Source organism: Dama dama, chromosome 25 (assembly GCF_033118175.1).
Source record: "Dama dama isolate Ldn47 chromosome 25, ASM3311817v1, whole genome shotgun sequence".
Classification (NCBI taxonomy): Eukaryota; Metazoa; Chordata; class Mammalia; order Artiodactyla; family Cervidae; genus Dama; species Dama dama.
Window position 1 is genome coordinate 22,534,519 of NC_083705.1, and position 21,632 is coordinate 22,556,150.

General features: G+C 43.9%; 1 pseudogene; it reads left to right on the forward strand.

Annotated features, from left to right (window-relative positions):
- The first annotated feature begins 496 nt into the window (after positions 1–496).
- On the forward strand, positions 497–21,209 carry LOC133046547 (large ribosomal subunit protein uL24-like; annotated as a pseudogene).
- The last annotated feature ends 423 nt before the right edge of the window (positions 21,210–21,632 follow it).

The window sequence follows — 21,632 nt, forward strand, 5'->3', positions numbered from 1 at the left end:
GTTCTAGAAAATTCATGGTGGCTGCACTGAGGGACACAGAAAGGAGTAAAACTGTTTGCAGAATTCAGTGGGAAGGCTTAGTGGCCTGGGTGAGACTGATGGTGATATGCACAGAATGAGAAGAAGTATGTCAGATTTGATTTTTTTTTTTACATTAATAGGAACTCTCAAAGAGACAGAAATGACCTCTAAGAAGCTGTTAAAGGTGGGGAATTTTTTGGCTCCTGTAACCAAATCATGTAAATGTAAGGAAGCCACTGGCCCTGCCACAGCTGGTTTGGGGAATGGCATCCTGCCATCTCTTTCTATTTTTGTTCTTATCTCTGGAAGTTAGCTGTTCACTCTTTCAGGCCTGGGTACATGACCTGTTGGTGGCTCTGAAATCATGTCTTTGCAGCGTCTGATGAAACCAAGGAGTCCTGCTCTCTGTGATTCAGAACAGCTTCAGAATGTAGCGGCCCAAGAAAAGCTGTTATTGGCCAGGCCTGGATCAGAAGCTTACACCTGGGCTCATCTCTGGATGCAACGGGAGAAGTACTGTGTCTAAGGGATGTGCTCTCATCAGTGGTCAAGGAGGTAAGTACTGTCACCAGGTAAGTAGAGGGGAGTTTGGGGCAGGCCTGGGCAAACACAAGGCATGGTAGAATAAACTGAACTTGGTGACTGATTGAGATTGATTGATTGATTGATTGATTGTGGAGGAGGGGCAGGAATGAGCCAAGAAGGGCACTTGGGAGATTTTCATTTGGGGTGACAGGGAGATTTCTAGTTGGGGGCATTCTCTTGAAAAAAGGAGAAGCAGGTTTGAAGTAGAAGACATTGAGTTCAGATCTGTACCTGGGGCGTGTCGAGGAGCACATGGAACCTCCACCTTGAGATGCCCAGTGAGAAGCCTGGTGCCCAGGAGAAGCGACTGAGCTGGACAGAGACTTGTGAGTTATTAGTGCTGAGAGAGTCCTTGCGGCTCCAAGATTGGAAGTGATCTTCCAGGGAGAATGCAGAGCAAGGAAAGAAATGGCTGAGAAGGCGTTCTGGGGAGCACCAGCATCTGCAGGAGAGTCAGAAAACACTAAGGCGTGGTAGGAAGGAGGAAAGCAGGACAGGACCCTAGTGTTGTGTGAATTCTGGTTCACCAGGGAGGGAAGAACTGTCAAAGAAGCATCAAAAAGCTGGTGGCAAAGGATGAGAGAGAAGATACACATTCCACTTCACGATGCCTCCAATGCTACATGAACCTATTCGCTGACAAAACAAGTAGTTTGTCACAGCTGCCAAAATGGGTTCTAGGAAGGAGGGAGAGAGAAGAGCACTGGGATCGATCAGGGTAGCCAGAGGAAGCAGGGTTTAAGTGGATTCTAAATATTGCGTAAGATTTCAATAGCTGGACAGTGGGAGTCAGGGGAGGAATTCCAGGTTGGGGGATTTCATAAACAAAGGAGGAAACACAGCGGGAACATTCAGGAGATGTGCGTAACGTTGAGAGCTGATGAGAAGTCATTTTAGGAGGGTAAGCTCAGGCCAGTGGGAGAGGGCCTTGAATGGCAAGCTAAGACATCCAATAATCAATTCTAGTTAGTAGGGAGCCTCCAAAGATTTTGACTATGCCCTAAAAGAAATTGCCTTGTGTTGTTATTTTTTCCCTTTCACAGCGTCTCTGTCAGACCAGTCCGTGTTACATGCACTGGTTTCTCTCCTATCACATTCTTTCTCCCCTTGTTGACTTTGTTTCAAGAGCACTAGGTGTGCCTGACACTTCTTGAGTGTCAGAGTTGATCTGGACCTATTCAGAAGCTTTCTCCAACAGGTAGTTCAGTTTTCTTTTCCTCCATCCTATTACTTCCAGTTACATCCCTCAGGGACTATGTGAAACAATTCTATGTTCTCCTCGTGTTTATGTTCTGAGGATGCTTATAGAGTTTCCACATTCCCTCTGCTTTGAGCTTAGCCAAGGTATACATGTTTAATTCTTTTAATCTCTCCCCTTAAGTCACTCCCTCTGGCCTCTTAATCATCCTAATTGCTCTTCTCTGAATGGCAGCCAACTCAGTGTGTGCCTCTTCCCTGTGAGGCCGTGAGGAACATAGTATTCCACGTGTGGCCTCACTAGACCCATTTATTACCTCCCAGTTTCATCATCTGATGGTTGGGCATGTGAGGCTGCACTGCTCCTGCCCTGCCCCCTTCCCACAGCGCACCCTGGCCCGGGTAAATCCCTTATCTCGACAGGTTATCTTTCATTTCCAGGTGGCCCGTTCCAGAGCTTGGAAGCTGTGTTTGTTTTCCCCCAAGCTCCCATCCCTGCGGGCTTCTTCCCTGGGAAGGTGGCCCGGGACCAGGCCAAGGATCTGTGGAAAATTGCATCTAAGCTTGCATAAGTAAACCTTGGAAGAGGGGAGGCTGAGGAATGCCCAGAGTGGATGGATGCTGCGGCCTGCCCTGAGCTTTCCAGCCTGCCGAGCTATGAGCCTTCAAGAAGGTGCGACTTGGAGGCAGCTTCTCTGTTTCCAATTACCCTTTTTATCTCTGCTCTGGCCCCTCTGGTTACCTAAGTGTTTTCATAGCTCTCAGCCATTATTGTTTAGCTTTGCGAGGATAAACGTGAAACCAAACAAATTATAAATATCCTGTTTCAAGATGTGTTATCACTCTGTGAATAGAGTCCCCCAGAAGCCCGAGTCTTTTGAAAGCTCTAGTCTTTTTTTTTAAGCCTTGGGAAAAAATCCTCTGCCCCTCTAAGGATGTGGTGGCAGAGGTTAAACTGCCTTTGAGAAAGTCAAATGTTTGGATTTCAGTGAAGGTTGACATGGAAACCCACCTGAGGCTTCCTCAGGCTTCTCGGGAGGAAATAAAACCCGAGATGGACGTTCTTGTTACAAGAGGAAGAGCAGTTGGGGGGCAGCAGGTGGGGACCCCCCTGGGATGGGGAGTTGGAACTGAAAGCCAGGGAGGGCATGAGGGGTGCGTCCGCGGGAGCCGGGAGCTGGCCGTCCTGGGACTCGTCGGGCTGCGACTGGAAAGTTGATTTTTATTTTATTTTGTGAAGCCCTTCCTGTGAGCAGCCTGATAAACAGCAGCGGCCGCAGGAGGCCTCCGGGAGCCCCCGGGGATGGCGGCTGGGGGGCACCCTCCTCTTGGGGCCCCACCGCCCCTCCCGCTCCCGACTCGCCTCCTGACTGGTGACTGCAAATCCCAGTGAAGCTTCACTCACACCTCAGGGTTAATTGCTTCAACCATGTCTGCACCTCGTAGGTTGAAAATCTACCAACCTACGTGAAACCACAGTGGAAACAAAGGGTTTTTTTTTTTTACTTTTTGTTTTCTTGAGGGTTTGTTTGTTTTGCTTTAGGAGATACTGGGGAGAGGAGGAAGAGAGTCGAAGGGGAGAGGAGGAAAAAGAAAACGTGAGAGAGGAGCTTGCAGGAAGGGGGAAGCACATACCCTGCTTGCTATCTCCTTTTCTTTGATTCCTCTCCCACTGCTGGCCAGGGCGACTGTGGGGACCAGGAGTACCAGGCTCATGGGATGGACTAGCTCTTGCCCTCTAGGAGTCTTAGACTCTCTTCTTCTACTTTGGGTACTTGTGGCTGCCCTAGAGATCTTGAGAACCTTTCTCTTAGTTTAAGGGCCTCATCCTTCTACGGCCCCTGTCTCCTGCAAGTCTGGGTTATCTGTTCAGTGGAGAGTTGTGAGGACGCCCAGTTCAAGTTGAACCTCAGAGCAACAGGGACTATATTGTAGTATGTCACATACAATAGTTTTTGTCTGTTTTGCTACATCTGGCAATGCTAACTCCATGTGTATCTATGGTTCTTCTGGTTCAATTCCCGTCCAGACAGCAATTCTTTAAAACAGGAAGGGAGCAAGCAATCTCCAGGCCAGCCGTCAGGCACAACTTCCTGTCTTCCCCTCTGTTCACCCCCCCAAATTGGTGCCAGTTCATCTTTAGGCTAAACCCTCGGGTGTTTTCCGGGACAGTCAATGGAGAGAGTTGAGGTAGGAGAAAAGATCAAAGGGGCAGTAATTCAGGTCACCTCAGTCAGCGTTGCTTGTAAGTACTGTTTTCTCATTTATTGGAGGCATTTGCAAGATGTGCTGTGAACATGAGAGTTAAATAGTAATCAGCTTTTGTAAGCAGCAATTCTAACTGGGGTTTACATTTGGGACTAATAGTAAACTCCCCAGGCCTTACTGACTGAAGAATGTATTTGCCCAAATAAACAATATTTTCAATCAGGAGTCAGGACCAATTCTCAGAGCACACAGCCTCTTCCTAGCAAGGAGCATTTCCCAACTCTGAAGTAATTTGTAATGTGCTAGGAAAACATTTTCAAAAAATGGATATCTTCGATGCCATAAAAGGGAAAACAGTTCTCTCTTTTGAAGTAGTAAATAACATTTGTAGCAAAATTCTTTGTTTGTATTTCTCAATTATTTCCTGATAATGCTAGGCTTAGAGTGCCCAAGTGGTGCATACTGCCTAGTAAGGAAGAGTCTAATGGAACAATGTGGGTCTGGGGTTTACTGTCCTTTGAATGTTACACATTCTTCTTGGGACATAAAACTAAGAATGCCTCCCAGTTATTGGATTACTGTCAGTTTCATGGGGCTGGCCATTCAGACACTGAGTGGAAGGTGCCTCAGACAGTGGAATTGTGTTACACAGTCTCCCAGCAGTAGCGACTGTTCCTTCAGCCTCCCCAACCAAAAGGGTAGGATGAATTATCCACCTTTCCTGAGAAATCCCAACTTTCCAGCTCACTGCCTTCCTCCTCTTCCCATCCTGAACCGGACATCGCACGCTGGATTTCAGAGATACCACACTTCGACTAGAAACATGAATGTGCCAAGAAGCCCAGAAAATATGTTGTTGTTCTACTGGGAGGTCTCAGACGGCTCCAGGAGGACTCTCTTGAAAAGGCACCAGCTCCTAGCCAACTCCAAAAGTACTGCTCACTCTGCCCCCTGGTGCATGTGTGTGAGGCTTCTCCAGTAAAGAATTCCATCCTCCCCGCTTCCAGGTGATGCTGTGAGCAGTTCTGCAGGATCCTCCCTCCCAGGGGCCCAGGGGATGTTTCTCTGTGTGTCCTGTGCTTAAGGCGTGGGGAAACCAAAGACTTGGATTCCTGGCCAATTCATTCCTTCAACAAATATTTATTGGTTTCCTTCTGTGTCCACATCACTCTTCACCAAGCTGTCGAGGGAGGCAGGCTTGTGGATAAATGTAGGGTTCTGAATCATCGTGGGGTGTGGTGAGGGGTGGGCGGGTGGCAGGGAGCAGGGTAGGCTTGTGGGAGTTTAGTAACAGTAATGCTGCTGTGTGCCTAGTGTCCCGACTATGCCTGGCACCAAACAGACGCTCAGAAAATATTTGTTGAATCTGTTTGAAGATGAAATATCCTGGGTATCTAAGTTTTTTGCTTCCCCTAAACTAACTCCTCTTTTCATCTCAGTAACTATCTCTTATGAGTACTACCTTAGTTAAGGGTGTGTACTAACAGTTTTTTTGTGTGTTTGTTTTTTCCTTGGATGGTTAATAACTTGGTATCATATCAGACTCATCCTGATCTTGGATCTTGTCTGCCCAGTGGGGAATGTGTCCTCGGCCAGAGGCATTGTGGGTGATGGGCCGAGCATGCGCTGACCCAGGGACAGGTGTGGCTCATCTGAAGGAGTCCCTTATGTGAGCTGCTTTGTGGAGAGGACATTTCTCACTGAGATCCAGCATATGATGTTTTGGGTCAGGATGGGAAGGAGAAGAAATTAGTTAGCTAGAAAACTGGGACACCGTGTGTGTGCTAAGTTCGCTTCAGGAGCGTCTGACTCTTTGCCACCCCCTGGACTGTAGCTCCTCTGTCCATGGGATTCTCCAGGTGAGAATACCGGAGTGGGTTGCCATTTTCTCCTCCAACAGATCTTCCTGACCCAGGGATCACACCGGCGTCTCTTAGGTCTTCTGCACTGTCAGGTGTTTTATTTACCATTAGCACCACCTGAACTTCCCTGGGGGGGGGGGGGGGGGTCCCTGCTAATTCAGGCAATGGATGTATCGTGGCAATATGCAGGTGCTTTAGGTTTGCTTGAGTAAAGTGGATGGGCCTCTCCTCAGTCTTTGGCTTGTAACAATGTTCTAGGAGACGCCTATTAAATCCATGTGACTGGCTGCTCACCCTGTATGAAATTTTCAGTTTGCCCAAGAGCTGACATGTGAAATAATGCTACTGACTTTTCAAGCAATTAAATATTATTCCAGCAATTAGATGTTGAAGTCTAGAATGTTCCATAGCACTCAATGTGGTGGGGGAGAGAGACGGGGTAAAGGGCTCTGCCTCTCCCTGGTGGGAGCTTGTGGTGCAGTTGAGGAATCACAACTAACACAGATAACCACCAAGCCCTGTGTTAAGAAAGAGTAGAGAAGGCAGAGAAAGGCATGGGTCTTAGGAGCTGGAGAGAGTTGGAAGGCGAGGAGGGACTTGAGTTGGCACTGTCACTGGCAAAGCCCATTAACGATTCCTGGGAAATATAAAAAGGAATCTGAGTAATGAAATAAGGTTTACACTTAAAAAAAAAATCCTTTGTGCTGAGTCTGGTTTCACTTGTTCACAGGGGGCCACATGCAGAGACCTCGCACCCAGCCCGTTAGACCAGTTTCTGAGTTATAGCTGTTTCCCATAACTCAGTTCTGGCCAGGCCTGTGCAAAAGTGCTGAGCACAACGCTCAGGTCAAGATGTCCGCGGTGGCCGCAGGCAGCGTGCAGAGAGGCGTGCTCAGCCCGGCTCTCTGGAAGCTGAGCAGCGCACTTGAGCCAGCCCCGCGAGAACTCTGCCCCCTCTCGCGAGATCCCTGTAAGGCAGCCGGGCCCACTACGTGTGGCATGAGCTTGTGCTCTAGAGCCCGAGCTTCTGGCGCTCCATCCTCTGAGCTAAGAAAGGTTTCATTTGTGTCTGCACCGGACTAGTTCTCGCTGGCCTGAGACAACCGGCAGGAGGTGGGGTCAGTTGGGGTCCACCTGAAAAGGGTCAGTAATGGTAGGAGGAGGCCAGGCAGTGGCCCGAGAGAACTGAGTAGTGGGATCCCGTCGTCCTCACAGAAGCTCCGCGGCGGTTGTACCGTTGTTGCCCGCCTTTTGCATGTGAGAAGACACCCTTACAGAAGGTAAGTAACTTGCTCCCTGTCACTCAGCGAGTGGAGGTGAAATACGGTTGTGCAGAAGGTAAGAAGGGTGGGTGAAATTGTAGGTTAGTGGAAAAAACACCATTTCCTCTCCCCCTTCTCTCTTTACAGCGCAGACAATAATTCCCACCTTTCAGGATTGTTTGGTCGGATAAATGAGAGGGTTTGTGAATGTTCTGAGCTGCCTATGCTCAGTGGGAAGTCAGACCCCATTAGGGAGAGGGAGGCGAGGACAGACGTGGCATGGAGGGAACTCTGACATGACTAATGGCAGCCATGGGAAATAAATTTGGAAAGGAAAAGGGCTCTGGTTCATAGAGGGCTTGCAACCTGAGAGAGGGTGGGGATTGATGTGGCCTAGATGTTTTCATAAAAGGGATTGTTCTCTTCGTATTTTTAAAATAGTACATACTCATGAATATTTTGGAGGGGAAAACCCAAGAAAGTATAAAGATGAAAATAAAATAATTCTACTACCCGGAGACACACCCACTTGGAGCCTTTTTAGCATTATCTAACTTTGATCCTAACTTCGTGAAATGTGTTATAAACTAGGAAATTAAGGTATTAAAGATATGAAATAGTGTTTATATGCATGATATGTACATAAATACAATATTCTTTATGGTTATACTGTAAGATAAGTCCTGCTTTCAGTTTATTGTGAACATTTTCCTCATCACTATATTTTTACAAAATTTTTAAGGCTATAGAATATGAATAATAAGGTGGAACCATAATATACCTAACAATTTCTCTGTTGTTGTCTATTTGTTTCCAACTTTTCAGTATTAGAAATAGCACTGTGATGGATAGCCTTATACAAAAGCTTTAATTGCATTAAAAATTATTTCTTTAGGCTGAATTCCTAGAAACAAGAGACAGTAGGTCAAAGAGTATAAGTGTTTTTAAGATTCTTGATTCATATTGCCAAATGGCTTTCAAGAAAGGTTGAATTCATTTATACTCTCATCAGCACTCTATGAGAGTTTCCATTTTATGGAAACTTTGCCAACAATGAGGTCTTTTTTTTTTTTTTTTTTTAACTTTGTCAATTTCAAAGAAAAAATGGTATCTTGTTTCAATTTGTATTTCTTGGATTATAAGTGAGGTACAAACAATTATTTCCTAGTTTATTGTTCTTTTGTGAATTTTTTGTTTTCTTAATCAGCCTTTTTCAATAAAGACCTAATGTGTCTTTATTCTAAAACAGCCCTTTTCAATAAAGACCTAACGTGAGCCATGTATGTAATTAAAATTTTCTAGTATCGACATTAAACAAGTAAAAAGAAACAGGTGAAATAATTTTAATGAAAAGTTATTTTAATAATAAAATTTATTTAGCCAAATATACGCCAAATATTATCAACAGTGACACTAGCCTTGTTTCAAGTATTCTTGTGGTTAGTGGCTACCCTATTGGACAGTGCAGATTTAGAACAATTGTATAGAACTAGCTTAGAATGTTGGAAAAGGCAGTGGCACCCCACTCCAGTACTCTTGCCTGGAAAATCCCATGGATGGAGGAGCCTGGTAGGCTGCAGTCCATCGGGTTGCTACGAGTCGGACACGACTAAGCGACTTCACTTTCACTTTTCACTTTCACACATTGGAGAAGGAAATGGCAAACCCATTCTAGTGTTCTTGCCTGGAGAATCCAAGGGACAGGGGAGCCTGGTGGGCTGCTGTCTATGGGGTCGCACAGGGTCGGACACGACTGAAGTGACTTAGCAGCATAGAATGTTAGTATCTCTGATATTTATGAGACCCTCATAAATTCAGAATAATACCTTTTGTCTGTTGTACCTGTTATAATTTTTTCTAGTATGTCATTCACCTTTTTTTTGGATTACGTATTTTAAAATTACACAGACAAATCTTTCATTTCTTTCTTCTGTTGTTTCTTCATTGTTTTTAGATTTACCCATTCTCAGATCAGTTAGTTTTTCACCTAGATTTTTTAATGGTTTAATTTTTAATGTAATTATTTAATTCCAGAATTCATTGCATTTATTTTTAGTCTACCTGACTTATCAAAAAGGTCATTCTAGTTTTATGTCTATTGACTTCTTATAATTTTTTATTGAATTTTATTAGGCTGGGCTGCATTTTCATTGCAGTGTGCAGGCTTTCTCTGTGGTGAGAGGGAGGTACTCTCTACTTGAGGTACTCGGGTTTCTCATTGCAGTGGCTTCTCTTGTTGTGGAACATGGACTCTAGGGCTCTCAGGATTCATCAGTTGTGGTGCTTTGGGTTAGTTGCCCCGACGTATGTGGAATCTGCCCAGACCAGGGATTAAACCCATGTCCCCTGCATTGGCAGGCAGACTCCAACCACTGGATCACCAGGGAAGTCCTCGTAATTTTTAATTGTTTCTATCTTATGTATTTTGATGCTTTGTTACTTAGTAGCAGATCCCGATCATTGATCCTTATGAAGGAGTATGATCTTCCTTGTCCTTCCTACTGTCTTTTGCTTTAACTTTGTCCATTGTTTGAAATTAATGTTGTCATACCTGGATTTGGTATCTGCATTTGCAGATAAGAAATCATTGCCCAACCTTCAATTTTTAGCTTTTCAATTTTATTTTGCACAAATGTGTGTGTGTGTGTACTCAGTCATGTCCGACTCTGCAACCGTATGGACTATAGCCCACCAAGCTCCTCTGTCCATGGGATTTTCCAGGCAAGAATACTGGGGTGGGTTGCCATTTCCTTTTCTAGGGGATCTTCCCATCCTAGAGATTGAACCCATGTCTCTTCTATCTCCTGCATTGGCAGGCAAATTCTTTACCACTGGTGCCACCTGGGAAGTTTTGTGGAAAAGGGGATGAAAAATAAAGGGTAAAGAGAATACATCAGCTGTCTCTTAAAGATGCATGAGCACCTTTGTCTTAAAGGCCACTGGTGAGAACTTCATTCGTGGGGATACCTAGGTGAAGAGTAGGTGATGGTTCCTTTCTTGGAAGCTGTCATCTGGCCATAGAATGTTACCAGAGAAGAAGAAAGAATTGATATTGGGGCAGGGTGGGGGGGCAATGAGAAGTTTCTGCCACACCAATAGTAGGGTTATCTCTGCCTCCATCCAATCTGAAGCACCCTGCATCATGGGAGGCCTGTTCACCATACCCATTTTTCTGTATCCCTCCTTATTGTAGTCTGGGAGCAACAGTCCTAGAAGGACATAGTAGGGGACATGCTTAAGATAGTTTTGAGGATATGAGGGTCAATTTTAAGTGGCAAAAATATGTCACCTTCTATTTTTTTGTTGTTTTTTAGTCGATCAGTCGTGTCCAACTCTTCTGCGACTTATGGACTGTAGCCCACCAGGCACCTCTGTCCGTGGGATTTCCCAGGCAGGAATACTGTAGCGGGTTGCCATTTCCTTCTCCAGGGGATCTTCCTGACCCAGGGATCAAATCCATGTCTCCTGCATTGGCAGGCAGATTCTTTACCACTGAGCCACCAGGGAAGCCCTTGTTACCTTCTATAGAATTTCTCAATTCAGTTCCAAATGTTTTGTAATTAGTAGATTGTCCTTGCATACTTTAGAAATGGATTGACAATCTCGGTTTTAGTTTTTCTTGTACATATGTATATGTATGTCTTTCATACATATACAAGCATTAGGAATTGTTAATCAAACATCACATGTTTTTTCCCCTGTGTTAATAATTCATTTTTGACCAGAAGTTGAGATCATGAAAGCCATGCTTCAGAAGGATGCCTGACTTTACAAAAGATGTTTGGAAGAGATTGAGCTTGGAGGCATGTACACAGGCTAGGAGTCAATGGCAGCAGTCTTACACTGGGGCAGTGAGACCCTTGATAGGATAGGGATGTGAAGGATGGAGCAGAAAGTGTGTGTCCACGAACAGTTCCTCTCAAAGGAAACACTGAGTCTTTGTAAAAGACTGGGCACAGCTGATAGAGAAGAGTTGACTTAAATTTTTTGTTTGGGTTGACAGAAATTCTGTGTGAAATCAGAAAATCTCACAAAAATATGAGAGGATTGGAAATCTGACTTATCAGAAAATGTTGTTTTAATTTGGGATCTGTTAAATTTGAGAGGGAAGCAGTCCATACAGGGAAGAAACTGAAGATTAGCTTCTTCAACAGCCATTCACTTTCCTTCCAGGTGTCCTCTATCACAGGGTATAGAAAGATAACCAAACACACCTATTTTTCCTCAGTCTTCGTAACAGATAGGCTATATGTATGTGACTTAGATCCCACAATTAACTGCACCTTGTGAAATTAAATTGCAGAATTGAGTACACACAGGCTTGGAGAAGAGGTTACCTTTGAGCTTGGGTCAGTAATTATGTGCTAAGAGTAATGAAGTGGTAGGAGGATGGCTACTCAAAGAGAGGAAGAAAAATGTGTTGGTCAAATATGCAGGAATTGTGTTAAGGGGATACTCTGAAAAGCATAAAAGGATTGATTAGATGCAATTGTGGGGCTTGTTGAGGCTAAAAGGCATGAAACTGTAAGGGCCATATCAATTGAATCTTGCATCTTTTTTTCGTTTGGGACCCAAAGCGGTGTCTGGTGGAATAACATGATATGTATTTGCTATGACTGCATTATTACTGTTATTTTAAGTTTTTTTTAAACAAGAAGTCTTTTTAAAAAATTCTATTTATTTATTATTGGCTGAGCTGGTCTTCATTGCTATCAGGCTTTTCTCTAGTTGTGGTGAGCAGGGGCTACTCTGTTGTGGTGCACGGGCTTCTCATTGCGGTGACTTCTCTTGTGGAGCACAACAGTCTCAAGGGCATACAGGCTTCAGTAGTTGTGGCTCCTGGGCTCTAGAGCACAAGCTCAAAAGTTGTGGCCCATGGGCTTAGTTCTACAGCATGTGGGATCTTCCTGGATCAGGGGTCGATCCTGTGTCTCCTGCGTTGGCAGGCAGAGTCTTCACTACAGAGCCACCAGGGAAGCGCACCCCCCGCATTATTACTTTTGATAATGTGACCTTCAGCAAGTTGTTTAGAGTTTCTGATTTTTAGCTTCCTCCTCTAAGAGGAAGATCATCTTACATGTGTAACAGAGTTTGCTAGGATTGAAGCATCCTCCAAAGTGAGTATGCAATCACAGTTCCTGCCCCTGTCAATCAGATAACAGTCTAGGCAATTAAGATACAAAGCATATTATGACAAAATCCCTGCCCTCAGGAGTTCACATTCTACTGGGGGAAACAGAGGAAAATGATGATGGCAGTACAAATAAAGTCTGTGATAAAGGTACACAGCAGGTTCATCTCTGTTTTGTAGGACAGGGAATTGCAGAGGAAATCAGGTGGGATTCTCAGAGGAGGGCAGAATTTGCTGTGGATCAGAAGGGTGAGTGCAAGTGTAAGATAGAGAAAGCAGGGTAAGTGGGCAAGTCATTTCCAGCTGATAGAACAGCGTGAGGCCACAGATTAAGTGATTTCATACCACAGCAGTGGCACAGTGGTGTGAAAATTCTCTGCTAGCCCAGGGGAAGAACTAGTAGTGTGTCGAGGTTGCTGGGGAGGAGAGGTAATCACAATCAACCCATTCATTGGTGCTGGGACTGGCTCTGTCAATTGACACCCTTTTCCCTATCTTCATAATTCCTCTCCCTTGACAGCCTCTCCTTGGTTGAAACCTGTACACTTCTGTTTCCTCAGGTCTGAAATCACTTTCCTTGTTTGCTCTTTCCTCAATCTACTGTCCTGTATCTCTCTCTCTTTTCCTTTCATTCCTAGCTTCCTTTTCTTACGTTTACAACTCATTACTCAATGCCCTGTGCTCTGGATTCTCTGCCCATTCCTGTTCTGAGGGGTTCTTATAGGTCACCATGGCCCCTTGGTGGCCAGAATTTGTTGCCTTCTTTTTTATTGCCTTTTAATTTACTTCTGTGATGTCTAGCCTTTTGCCATCTCTTCCTGAGTTTCTGTCTCACTGTCCCCTCAGATCCTGTTGCGTCTTCTGTCGCCTTTGTCAGCACTCTTCTACTGCCCAGCCCTAAAGTTTGATGTTTCATAGCATTCTTTTCTAAGCTCCTTTCTTACAATCAATAAGTCTCTCTGGGTAGTGTCATCCACTCTTGAGGTTTCCATTCAGTTCAGTTCACTTCAGTCGCTCAATCGTGTCCGACTCTTTGCAACCCCGTGAATTGCAGCATGCCAGGCCTACCTGTCCATCACCAACTCCCGGAGCTTACTCAAACCCATGTCCATCAAGTCAGTGATGCCATCCAACTGTCTCATCCTCTGTCGTCCCCTTCTCCTCCTGCCCCCAATCCCTCCCAGCATCAGGGTCTTTTCCAATGAGTCAATTACCTCTCCTAATTATTCTCGTGATTTCCACTGGGTATCTGTGGAAATCACTTAATCTGTGGCCTCGGCCTCTGTCCTGGGGTTCCAACTCATATTCCCCATCTCCTATCAAGGACTCCACTTCTCTGTCCCTCAGGCACCTCTGAGTGAATATATCCCAAATCAAGCTTCCTAGTCTCTCCAACAATTCTGTTTCCTGTATGTCCCACTTTCATTTCACAGTCCAAATGTGAAACCTGGGAGTGGTCCTTACTGTCTTCTCTTTCTCTCTCCTGTCTATTCAGTCTGTCAACAAATCCTTTTATTTCTACTTTCTACATACCTCATGAATTTGTCCTTTTCTCTGTCTCTTCCTGTTACTGTCAAAGTTCTTATCGTTGTTCAACTTGAGCAGCTTCCTTTCACTGTACTCATATTCATCCTTGAATGTCTTTTAGAGTGATCATTCCAAAATTCATTCATTCCTACAGTGAATGATTTAAATCATGCTGCAGCCCTTATTTAAAGTAACATTTTTTTAAATCACCCAAAATAGTATTTCCCAATCCTTTTTGCATGGGTTTTTTTTTTTTTTTCATGTCAAAAAACATCATGGATGCCCCCATGAGAGCTATACTCTTTTCACCTGTTAATTGAGAGATTACCTAAATTAAAAGCTACTTTGAATTCAGCAACAATTTATAATTTATTTTGTTATTAAGAAATAAAGCATTGACATGCAATTGACTGGCGGTAATATCTATCCAGAGACATAAGATACATTAAATCTGTAGACAATGAATTCTTGACTTCTTGCCATGACTACTTACCTCTAGTCAAGAACCACTGCCTTGAAGATGACATCCACATTAATTAGCGAGCTGTATAAGCTACTTTAAATTGTTTCCAGTTTCATCTCCAGTCACTTTGCTGTGCTTGCCTTCTTGCTCCACTTCAGCCACACAAGCTGCTCCTGTTCCTTCCACTTCTCACTCATCACCATTGCCAGAAATGCCTTTACATCCTTTTCTTTGCCTCGCCTTATCCGATAAGATCTTTTGCTCTTTTGTGTAACTCATAATATTTCATACGTCATCCCTAGTGCAGCACTTACTATATTGTATTGGGGTGGTTTTAAACATTTGTCTGCCTCCCCAGATTCTGGGCTCCTAGGAGGCAGCGTCTGGGTCCTATTCACCTTTGTACCCTGGGTCCCTGGCAGAGTGCCTGGTGTATAGCAGTTGCTCATATGGTAGAGGTGGATTCATAGTGACTGTCAGGATATCTTTCACAACCTTAGAAAGAGAAGTCTCCTGGCAGAAGAAAAACAAAATAGCCCTGCCCTGAGTGCCCAGGTCTTTCCTTGTAATTGCCGTTCTGTACAGAAACAAACAATAATCTTACACTCAGCTGAAATGCTGTAGAAGAGTCATAACTGGAAGGAACTGCAGCTCTCCTTCAATGTGACTCCTTCGTATTGCAATCAGGAAACCGCACCGAGCCTTTCCTTGTCTACATCCAGCAACACAGTTTTCAGCTTTCTCCATATTCACATTCGGTGATTCATTTTCTCTGGCTCCTGACTTGTCCACAGTCCTCCTAGTTTGTTGGAGTAAGTGGTTCATTTACAAAAGGTTTAAAAATCGTTTTAGTCCCTGACTTTCAAGTTGTCAAATGGCTACAACTCCTAGATAATTTACGCTTTAAAATGGTTTAGACACATAGGGAGCCCAGCTCAGCGCTCTGTGATTCCCTCGAGGACTGGGCTGGGGCAGTGGGAGGGAGGCCGACGAGGAAGGGGACATGTGTATGTATGTGGCTGATTCATGTTGTTGTACAGTGAAAACTAGCACAATATTGTAAAGCAGTTATCCTCCAATTAAAAAAAAAATGGTTCAGATATGTCACCCTTCTTCTCTTCACATCTCTTACCAGGCAGTATCTAAGGAGGAACCACATTGGCAGATTTGAATCCTAATTTCCTTTACGTCTCTTTCCCAGGCTTTGGTGGCAGTGTCAACGGGCAGCAAAACGCCAAAGGCAAGTGGCCAGAGGAAGAGCAGCAACCTGGACATTCAGCCTCTGGAAAAATGAAAGCTCACTGGAGTCTCCTTTCATTTCAGAGAGCAGAAGCTGCCTGGTTTCTAAACTTGGAAGTGCTGAGCCTCAAATGCCAGGTATCAGATAAGAGATGGGTGTTTCTGTGGCAACTCAGAGTTTTGTGTGAGGGGAGTGCTTTGTATGGAGCTATGAAGTACGTAGATTGGGGAGAATATGGGGGAAATTTGCCTTTGGCAAGATGCTAAACCTCTGCAGTATCTTCAGGGCACAGCATATAACTTGGAAAAAATGAAACCCTCTTCTGTTGCATCCAACTGCACGGTCACTTTGAGAACAGCAAAGTAGTAGTCATTCTTAAAGTGTGTGCAAGGAAAATTAGCAAAAGGAAGTCACAACCTAGGATTTCTGAAGAGCCTGCCTCAGATTATTGCCTCTCCACAGAGGGAAAGCCTGGGCCTCCCTCTGAATTTAAACGAAGTATGACTGCTAACCATTAAAAATGAAAATCCTCCTTCATCCAGTAGCCTGTAGGTGTGCAGGCATCCTTACCAATCTGTGTTCCATCTTTTGGCAAGTAAGTATGACCTGAAATCATCTATTTATACTTTATATAAAATTCCTAACTCCAAGGGATTAAAAATTGTCAGGCTCCCAAATTCAAGTCTAGAGAAGTTAGAATCCTGACTGTTTACAAAGCTTGCCATCAAATGGAGCTGGTGTTAATTAACTCTGGCATCCCTAAATTCAACTTTGCATATTCAATGGTTGCTATGAAAAGCTGGGTCTGAGTAGCAGATGCACAGACGGCAGCATTCAGCAGAGAGCAGGCATCACATAGTTTCCCTTGGGTTGCTTCTGTTACCAATCAAGCTGGTAGACGTGAGGCTAGAGGGTTTCTGACAGTAAGTTCCACAAAAAGATGCTGTTCATTTATTTTGGCAGTGGGCTATACTATTCTAAGAAGGCAGCTGTGCGTGGCAGAGCCCAGCTTTATAACTCAAAGTGTGTCCTTCCTTCACAGTTGCAGGACATTGGGTTATGGCATTTTAGAGGGAGATGGAACAGATAGAAGGCTGCGTTGAGAAACAGCAGTTAAAATGCTATGCCTCATAAAATCCCTTGTGCAGTACAATGTTTTCAGTTATTAAATGAGCATAATTCAAAGGGCAATTTACTTTTCATCATTTGTACTATTGTATATGCCTACCATATTTGTCACTTTCATTTCTTTGCAGACAATTTTCAACTTGCACAGTTTGATAGTAGCTCATGGATATATTTAAATCCCAAAGCCAAGAAGGTTTACATTGATATTTTAGCAATTATAGTGAGCATTTTCCAAGTTCTACAAAAGCTGTATTTAAATAGAATATTTCTGGACATAAAGCAAGCCAGCAATACAATAGCTGAAAAGTGGCCCTTTATTTTTCACCTGATACTTTTCTGGACAACACGATGGTGAGGTCACTCTGAGGGGATTCCGAGGCACACAGAGAAACATCCGTGTATACAGCCGAGGAGCAGACTGACCTGTGGTGAGCATGGCTTTGTCCAGGCTCATGGGACAGAACAGTTCACAGATGGTCTAATGACAGGCACATTGTTTTCCCTTCGGTTCTTGGCAGGATGCTTACTGTAAACTGAAAATGTTTAGCACCTGAGAGCAGGGTTCTGAGCAGGGTTGGGGGGTGAGAAGGACAGGAGAAGATGACAAAGTGCTCCAAGCAGTCTTCAGTCCTTTTCCTTGGTGTGAAGAATACACAGTGTGTGTGTTTACTCTATGAATTATCAGGCAAATATCTAACTGTCTTAGCATATGCTCAAATAAATGGTTTTATCAATGCTTCTAGGATAAAATAGCACAAACCCCCAGAGCCATATTGTTCATCATATATTGTTGTCTTTGCATATATGCTAAAGTTTACTAACTCCAATTCACCCCATTGCATCCATATAAGTACACAGTAGTATCTGCGTTGTTTGATGTTAGAATAGAGATTTGGGTTTGGAACTGAGATCTATCCATAAATCTTTTTTGTAATTCTTCTTTCTCTGATTATTTCCTTTAATCTACTCTACTTTAAACCAGACTCTCCTAAAGTAGTCTGTACCTTGAACAGACTGGGCATTGTTGAGGTTGCCTGCTTGTAGTTCTACGGAAACCATGTCCATGAGTCAGAAAGCAAACCCCAGGCCTGTTGTATCGATACCATGATGTGTGCTACTAATGTAACACCTAATACATGTGAACTGGCCAAGAGTTTCTCTGCAGGATGTAGGGAGGGTTGGAGCTAATTGGAAGCATAACCCATGACTATTTGGGGAACGTAAAGTCATGCCATCTCAGAGGCAGGCCTTTTCTTATGCTTCTCAGTGAGGCTCCTCTTTCCTTACTAGTGCTCATGGGACTTTCCTGGTGGTCCAGGGGTTAAGACTTCATGCTTCCAATGGAGGAGACACTGGTCAATCCTTGGTTGGGGAACCAAGATCGCACATGCCACAGGGTGAGGCCAAAAAGTTAAAAAAAAAAAAAAGATAATGCTCAGGGTTTTAAGGTAGTGAGTAGAAGACTAGAGGCCTTTTGCTTCCTGTGCATCAATCACTTTGCACCTCAGACCTTAGAGTGTGTTTGTTTATAAGATGGCAGGCCACACAAGCCTTGCTTCTGAATTCTTGGAGAGTTCTCAAGTCAGCTAACTGCAAGAGCCCAATTAATCAGACTCTATGGTAGAAAGAGGTGAGAATAAAAACTCAAATGTCTCAAGTGATTAAGCAAGACAGATTTCGTATCTCTTGTCGTCCGTGGCTTCAGGGGTCAGCAAACTATCATCTGTACCCTGATATCGTGCAGCCCACAAACTAAAAATGATTTTTTACATTTTTAAAGTGCTGTTAGAAAAAAGCACTAAGCCCACAAAATCTAAAATATTTATTATCTGGACTTTCACAGAAAAAATGTCTAAGCTAGGAGGGTGCAATCATGGGAAATTTCTCATTTTTAGCTGCTGTGTCATTTCTTTTTGTCCCTTAAGTTGTCTGTGTCGTCTGTCAGCTTAGGAGAGGACTTTGGCTCCAGGACCCTTTGAGAACCAGCTGTAGTTGGGGAGCTTTCTGCATTACTCTGAGGCATGCCTTACCACAGTTCAAGGCTGCCATACCTTATGTTCCGCAGGTAAGTGGATGCAGAACCAAAGGCTTACAAAGAGGGAGACTGAGTGAGGACTAGAGCAGTGCTCTCTAACTTCCCAGTCATGAAGGGACTCCAAGAGCAGCCTTGCCTCCCAGCAGGCACACGTGTTTATCAAATCGTCTGAGCCATTTGATACTTGGGTGTTTTTCTTCCAATACCCTGCTTTAAGAGCTGGCTCACCTCCAAGGTTTGGGGAAGATAAGATTCTAAGTTGATTCCTAAAGTTTCTGGTGAGAGAGAGACTGCCTTTCATTCCAGGTTCTTCCTCTTTATTCTTTGATCTGAATCCCAGAAGAGTCATGAGTGTTTCTCCTGCTGCAACTTTGTCTGAATGTTGCCAGGAAGCTCTGCTGATGTGTCTGTAGGTTGATTACCAGGGATTGGGGTTACAGAAGGGGAGCATCCTTTGTCTTGCTTTCTCATTGGGCCAAACTCTCTTCTTCAAGGAATACAAGTCCTCAGTCTAACACGCTCCTCCTGAGATAGGTATTTCCCACATAAGCAGACTAAGCAACAAACCCAGGGCTGATATCATCATTTCCTCATGATGCTCATTTCCCCCACTCTTCATCCTATTTGAAGTTGCCCCAGCTCAGGCCCTCCTCATCTCTCACAGAGACCAATGTAGTGACCCCTTTACTGGTAACTTGACTCCAGAGGCCAACTCAGTCCACTCTGCATCCTGCTTCCAGGGAGCTGGAAATCTGGCCACATCACCAAAGGTTGGAGTCCTCCTTTTGGGTCTCTACTGCCTACAGAATGAAAAGTTCAGTTCTGTTGCAGCATTTTGAAACCTACCTAGTTTTCTAGTAAATCTGCCTCCTTCCTTCCCTCACCTTCCGTTTGCTCTTATCCTTCAACGGTGGTTACTGAGAGGTGTGATTCCTTAAGCTGGTCTCGTCACCTGCCCGTGTCTTTACTAACTCTGGTTCTACCACCTGAAATGCCCAGCTTGTTTCACTAATACCTAATCATTTTCAAGTTGGAGGTCAAAGCTCATGCTAAGGATTGAATTTTGTCCCCCCAAAAGATGTTGAAGTCCTAATCCCAGTCCCTTATTTGGAAATAATTTTGCAGATGGTCAAGTTAAGATGTGGTCACTAGAGAACCGGAAGCAGCCTGCAGATCTCTTCCCTTCTGTGGCCATCGCTGAAGCGCCAGTGGCCAAAATGAAGTTCAATCCCTTTGTGACTTCTGACCGAAGCAAGAATCGAAAAAGGCATTTCAATGCGGCTTCCCACATTCACAGGAAAATTATGTCTTCTCCTCTTTCTAAAGAGCTGAGACAGTACAACATTCGATCCATGCCCATCCGAAAGGATGATGAAGTTCGGGTAGTATGAGAGCACCACAAAGGGCAGCAAATGGCAAAGTGGTCCAGGTTGACAGGAAGAAATGCAGCATCTACATTGAATGAGTGCAGCGGGAGAAGGCTAATGGCACAGCTGTCAATGTGGGCATTCACCCCAGCAAGGTGGTTATCACCAGACTAAAACTGGACAAAGACCGCAAAAAGATCCTCGAATGCAAAGCCAAATCTCGCCAAGTAGGAAAGGAAAAGGGCAAATATAAGGAAGAAACAATTGAGAAGATGCAGGAATAAAGTTATCTTGTCTACAGCTTTCATTAAAAACTGTTAAAATGGAAAAAAAAAAAAAAAGATGTGGTCACTAGAGTGAGCCCTAATGCAAAATGACTGGGGTCCTTATAAAAAGACTAAATTTGGTTGCAGATAGACTTGCAGAGAGGAAAGACCATGCGAAGACACGGAAGAACACCATCTACAAGCCAGGGGATGACAAAGGCCACCAGAAGCCAGAAGAAAGGCATGGAACTGATTCTCCTTTAGCCCTCAGAAGGAACCAAGGCTGCTGACACATTGATCTTGGATTTTTAGCCCCTAGGACTGTGAGGAAATAAATTTTTGTTGTTTGTGCATGTGTGTGCAAAGTTGCTTCAGCTGTGCCCGATTCTTTGTGACCCTGTGGGTTGTGTAGCCCACCAGGCTCCTCTGTCCATGGGATTCTCCAGGCAAGAATACTGGACTGGGTTGCCATGTTCTTCTTCAAGGGATCTTCCCAACCCAGAGATCAAACCCACATCTCTATGTCTCTTGCATCAGCAGGTGGGTTCTTTAGCAATAGTGCCACCAGGGAAGCCCTTCTGTTGTTTAAGCCACCCAATTTGTAATACTTTGTTATGGCAGTCTTAGTAAACTAATATAGATCATTTTTAGTGTAGAGCCTTTTTGGATCCACAAAAAGTAAAAATGACCAACCTATCATGTCCCAGCTTGTTCCTGGTATAGCCCACAATCCCAACAGCCATAACACATTAATGCGGTACTTTATAAAAAGCCATTTCTGTAACTCCATGGCTGATTCATGTCAATGTATGACAAAACCCACTGCAATGTTGTGAAGTAATTAGCCTCCAACTAATAAAAATAAATGGAAGAAAAAATAAAATAAAAAGCCATTTCTTAAAAATTGAATTATGATTTGTTTACAATGTTTTAAATAACACAATGGTCATAGCAAATACACTCTTTCAATAACACAAGAGAAGACTCTACACATGGACATCACCAGATGGTCAACACCAAAATCAGATCAATTAAATTCTTTGCAGCCAAAGATGGAGAAGTGCTATACAGTCAGCAAAAACAAGACTGGGAGCTGACGATGTCTCAGATCATGAACTCCTTATTGCCAAATTCAGACTTGAATTGAAGAAAGTAACTAGACCATTTAAGTATGACCTAAATCAAATCCCTTACTATTATACAGTGGAAGTGAGAAATAGATTTAAGGAACTAGATCTGATATACAGAGTGCCTGATGAACTATGGACAGAGGTTTGTGACATTGTACAGGAGACAGGGATCAAGACCATCCCCAAGAAAAAGAAATGCAAAAAAGCAAA